This window comes from Poecilia mexicana, unplaced genomic scaffold (assembly GCF_051168715.1).
Source record: "Poecilia mexicana isolate PSO_F unplaced genomic scaffold, ASM5116871v1 scaffold_5, whole genome shotgun sequence".
Classification (NCBI taxonomy): domain Eukaryota; kingdom Metazoa; phylum Chordata; class Actinopteri; order Cyprinodontiformes; family Poeciliidae; genus Poecilia; species Poecilia mexicana.
Window position 1 is genome coordinate 28,661,519 of NW_028263374.1, and position 6,069 is coordinate 28,667,587.

Sequence of the window (6,069 nt, forward strand, 5' to 3'; positions counted from 1 at the left end):
GTATTCTCCAGTTAATGACTGATCGATTACTAATTTAGTTGACTGTTTTAATAAGCGATTAATCACGATTAATATTATTAGTCCTTTCAGCTCTTTTATGTCCCTCTGAACTCTAAAGGGACGAATAAATAAAACCATCCAGATAACCGCTGTGAGCTTAAATATTTTATCAATCAAATCAAAGTTGTATTTATCTGTTTACCGGCAAATTACATCAACCAAGCTCTGCAGTTTTTCACGATTTCTGGATGATAGAAATTAGCGCAAAATTTTCAGATCCTCAGATTTTTTTCTCACTATGCCCAGCTGAGTTTGTTTTTGCAAATTTTACACAATTATCAAAATCGCTGGGTTCAAGTGATGCTAACTCTGACCTGCAGGTGGCAGTATTTCTTAATTGTACCACTCTGCTGCCTCAGCAAGTTTCAAGTCAAAAAATTTCAAACTCAGAAATTTAAAAGACTTTTGAATGTTTTGCTCACAAATCTTTGACTTTTCAAACTCAAAAATGTCCTTTTTTTTTTTTTTTTTTTTTAGATTAATCTTTATTTCAGAATTATCTCACAAATTTTGGCCTTTTCAAACTCAGAAATTTAATTTACATTTTTTTAGAAAACTTAATTTGCTTGTTTCTATCTAGAATGAGTTTAATATTCTGTTATTTATATGAGCGCAAAGATTACAAAATGCCTTGCAAATATTTCTAAATTAGCACAACAAATTCAGACATTTTTATCACAAAAACTCATCAAAACAAATATAAAATCCTTGAGGGACTTATCAGTGTGAAAATATGTCCAATATAATTTAATTTTAAGAAGTACTGATCAAACTGCAGAGACCGTTATTTACTAAAATTTTAACAGTTTGTTGTGTTTTATCACAAGCAGCGCTTTGAGAACATTTATGGCCCAAATTGAAAAGGAGTTTGCCGCTCCTGCTGCAGAGTAAAAATAAAGTAGGCCACCAGGTTGATGCTCAAAGCTGCAGCAGCCAACTAAAAATACTGCAAACATTTTTAGCATGTGAACATGAGAGCTCATCTTTACAGGTTTAGCATGTTAGCTAAAGCTGTAGCAGAAACAGAAACTTTATCGACCCCATTGCTGGGATCCCTCTATGTTTTTCTAGTAAGTCATCTTATTTTGATGATAAGGAACAAATCATGACAGAATCTGACCGTTATTTGCCCACTGAAATATGACTGGTTATACCTGGAAATTAACAAAAGTCCAACTTTTGGAGATGATGTGTTTTTGCAAGATTTTATGAAAAGGTTTAAGAATAACATGCTCCAGTTTGCATTTTGTGCAAGTTTTGCATAAAAATTACACATGTACACATTTTAATGATCACCTAAAATATTTGAAAATAAATTTTGCTTTTTGTTAGTTTAGTAATCTGGTGTAATAAATCTCAAAGATCTTGTTCAGCCAAAGTTTTTCCAAGTAGTTTGTGACTTTGAAGGAGGAACTTAAATGCAAATTTCTGATCCAGTATAATTTTTGGACTGAACAAAAGGATTCAATCTGGAAAAAAACAGAAGAAAAATCAACATTTACATGAGATGTTGTATGTTTAAAGTAACAAGTCAAGTCAAAACACGATGCGCTTGAACATATAGAGGATTACTTCAAATGACATTTGCAGTTTTTTTATTTTCCTCCTTAAATTTCATCATCAGAAACAGCATAAAGGAGCAAATGAGCAGAAATGTATGTCAATGTTATACTTCTTATGCAAGTCATGAAGGACCTCATCATCCAAAGATGTTTCAACTTTTAGTTTCTGTTTTCTTTCTGTCTCAGTCAGTTCTTGATTGTTTTCTTACATATCCTGTTTGTTCGGTTATTTTCACTAGATGTGTTTTCATTCACCACATAGTTGCACAATTTGACATTTCCAACATAAATTTGCTGAATGGAATCACCTCAATTAAAGAAAAACTCTTGTTTTTTTTAATATATTTTAGCAATGGAAACATCTTTTTTTCAGAGCAAAATATGTTGTTTCTTAAAGGGGAATTATTTTGTATTTTGGAGGGACATAGCAAGAATCAAGAAACTATGTTATAAAAATGCTTTAAATATCAAATATGACTTAAAAGAAATATAACTTTGTAACTTAACTCCTTGAAGTTGGGCCTTGGACTCTTTAAAAACTCCTGTTCTTACAGGAACACTGCCTTCAAGAATTCATCACAACATGGCTCCTCTATTAACCCACTGACATTTTTACCAGCATTTCACTGAAAAGTGGACAGTATAATTAGATTCAAAGATCCACCAGGTGTTTGCTAATTGCTGCTGGTTAGTCTGAAGGAGCTGAGTGGGGGAGGAGCTGCGCCTTGAAGGTGTGTCTACATCCACCAAGGCGTTTTGCACAGCTGAATGGTTGCCATGGAGATTAAAGGATTTCTCAAACATGCATGAAACAATCAAGGCAACACTCCAGGTTTGTTTTAGATGACGTTATAACATGATGGAAAGATTAAAAAACAGTTGATTTCACGCCATGCTGCCCCTTTAAAGACGTTTAAGCCCATTTCATGTTTTCAAACATGTTCATTTTAAAGGGGAAGTAATAAGCAAAATTCACTTTTGCACGTCTTTGTACTTACATTTGGGTTTCCACTGCATGTAAAAACAACCCAAGCACTTTAAAAACATCGTCAACACTGTCAATATGTTAATGTTTTTTGCTGTCGGAAAATGAGCTGTTTCAAAGACCTAGGAACCCCAGCTAAGCCCTGCCCATTACATAGCAACCATAGCAGAGTTCCGCCCGCTACCTAGCAACCCCAGTAGAATTCCGCTCATCACCTAGCAACCCCAGCAGAGTCTGGGGGAAAATAACTGGTGATTTAGCTTAAAGTCAGATAGATTTGGATAATTTGTCTTTTCATTAATAAAATAATCAGACTAGCATTTTCAGCATTTTTTCCCCTGATATTAAAATTTTAAACGCGCTCTTTCGCCAAAAAATAAAAAAGCCCAGAAAAAGTTGTTATGGTGGGGGAACAATTTTTCACAGTTTAAACATTACGTCTTAAACTCAAACCTTTAAATAAATGGCAGTGGGGTTTTGCTTTAGGCATCTTTAAAACCACAAAATGAGAGAAAGGAGGAGGTTTGCTGCTGCATGGCGGATCATTAGCTCACGAGGTGTTACAGCGCGAGGTCAGACGACTACCACTACAAACACAAACATACAGAAATAGTTTTATTTGGTCGTTTATGCGGACGTCCTGCTAAGTTCTGTGCTAGAGGAGGAGGAAATTCAAAAGGAAACTCTCTGAACTAATCTGGACATTTTTGGGAGTGTGGTGAGCGGAAAAAAAAAAAAGAAAGAAAAAACGGCGCTGGGTCTTCCAGCTCTTTCTGGGCTCAGGGCCAAAGCGACTGGAGGAAGGAAGGCGGGAGGCAGAGGAGGAGGGATGAAGAGGAGAGGAAGGAGAAAGCAGACAGGATCTGCAGGGATTGCAGGAGCACATTAACTCTTTCCTGACCAGAACATCTCCTCTTTCTTAGCTTCCCCCCATTTTACGATTAAATTTTCCTTCAATTTGGTGATTAAAACGTCTCCTGTTCCCAAGGAAAACTGTTCTGTTCAGAAACTTTAGAGGAAATCAGAGTTTAGAGTGTGAAATCTTGTAAAAAATCTGCAAACACCTGCTGGTTTTTAGCAGCGCTGCAGCAATTATGAGCAACTGTTTGTCCTCTGTTTGAGAACAAAGGAAGAGGAGGAGGAGATGATTTTGGACTTTAAGGAGAAAATGCAAAAATATGGAGGAAGTTTTGAGTTTTTCAGATAACTATTATGAACTGCAAAAGGTTAGGAAATAAGCAAAAAATGACTTTGAACAATGCTGAAAATTGTTCTTTACTAATAACAGATGAATATCAAACAGAAACTTCACCTCAACCTGCAAAAACACAAAATATTACCGAGAATTTTTGGTCTATTTTCTAGTACAAATATCTAATTACACTTAAATAAGACAAAACTAACTTACAATTTTCATCAGTGTTATTGAATTATTGTTTGAAAACAAGCTCTTGTATCTTTATGAAAAGTTACTAGTAAGTTAGTTTTGTCTCATTTTAAGTGTACCAAGATATTAGAAAAAAAAATACTTAGATTTTGTGTTTTTTGCAATGAATCCAGTGACCAAACTATAAAAACACAAAATCTTCCCAAATGTTTTTGGTCTGGTTTCTAGTGCAAATTTTACACTCGAATAAGACAAAACTAACTTATTAGTAGCTTTTCAGCAAGAAATAGGAGTTTGTTTTAAGGCAACAATTTATTAATATTGATTTTTACCTTTTAAGACATTTTTCTCATGTTTTAAGTGAAATAATCTCTACCTTAGGAAAAATCCATTTTAAGGAATTATCTTAAAAGAAGCTAATGTTTTTTTCTATTTCTTTATTGCTTAGAAGTAAAAGTTTCTTCTAAGCAGGGCTGGTCTAAAACCTTTTGGGGCCCCATAGAGTTTCATTTGTGGGCCCCCCACTCCAACATGTCAACATCAGATTCTTCATCATTCCTAAGCTACTTTATGCAGCAGGGATAAGGTTGAAGTCAGAGTGGTATTTAAGTGTTGTTCTAATTATTTGCATTTAGTCATTTATATCAAACAGATTTTTAAAAACAAAAAGTCACCAGTAGGACAGGAGAAATGCATAACCAATAACAAAATAATTAGCTTATCACTACTTTTCAGTTTGAAAAGGAGTAGGAAGAAGTAAACGTTTATTTACTGTTAATCCCTTATCTCAATTGAATAAAAAAAAAATCCACTCAATGATTATCAGAAATTTGTAATTAAAAACACATGTTTACTAACAAATAAATTATATTACATGAAACGAAATTATTACAAACGGTCTCTCATAACAGGAGAATTTACTGATCCATGATAATCTGAAAGGTAACATCAGCCGATAAACACTAAGTTTACAGTGAACAAGTTTGATAACTTATATTTCCTCAATAGTGGCAACAGCAGGGAGAGTTTAATCTATTATATGTACCAACTGTAAAAATAACAGAAATCGTTTTTCCATGTTTGATGGCAGTTAGTTTATTGTTATTTTAAATTTATACATGTGTTTTATCATGCTAGCCTGATGCTCTTGGGGGCCCCCTGTTGGTGTGAGGTTCCTATGCAGCCACTTTAAGTTAGTTTTGTCTTATTTTTAGTTGACTAAGATTTTTGCACTAAACTAGACCAAAAATTATTTGATAAGATTTCGTAGTTTTTGCAGTGTATTCCCTGAGATTTCATCTTCAAACACCACAGTTTGGTAGTTGGTTTTTTCACCAATATTATGCAGTAAATTAGATCAGGACAACTAAAAAACAAAAAAAAAAATTGTTGCTTTTCAGATAAGAGTTTTGAGTTTAAATCCACATTTAATCATAAGTTGTTGTTTTTTTTCCTGCATGGTGCAGCTTTTCCGTCTTCATCCGGAAGAGTCACAAAACACTGAAAGTCGGGTAAACATCTCCAATGGCTGCCTTGCTAATTATGTATGCAGGGACGGCGTCTGCAGGAATCATTTGCTGCACTGTGACTGCAGCAGTGTTACTGTGAGTCTAACCTCAGCTTCACATTAAACTTTCACTGTTTTTATTTAATATTCTGTCTGCTGTGATTCAGTTTTTCCCTCTGAAATCCTTCCACCATGAAATTCATTCATCGATCTCTGTAGTTGTGTTTGATTCTCTTGTGGATGATTTTTTTTTAAATGTGTTTTCTGCAAAAGATGATCTGCTTCACTGAAAAAACTTACTAACATTGATTCAGCTGGACCATGTAGTTATTTAAAATGATAAAAAGCATGTACATGCACAGAAAAGCAAGAAAATAAAGCAAATGCAGAACAATAATAACAACAACAATAATAATAATAATAATAATAATAATAATAATAATAAAATAATAATAATAATAATAATAATAATAATAAGCAACTCTAAAAATAATAAAAAAACATTTACTTTAAATTTTTGGTGCAGTCAAAAACCAGTCTAGTATCTTAATGTACTTCATCAATTGCA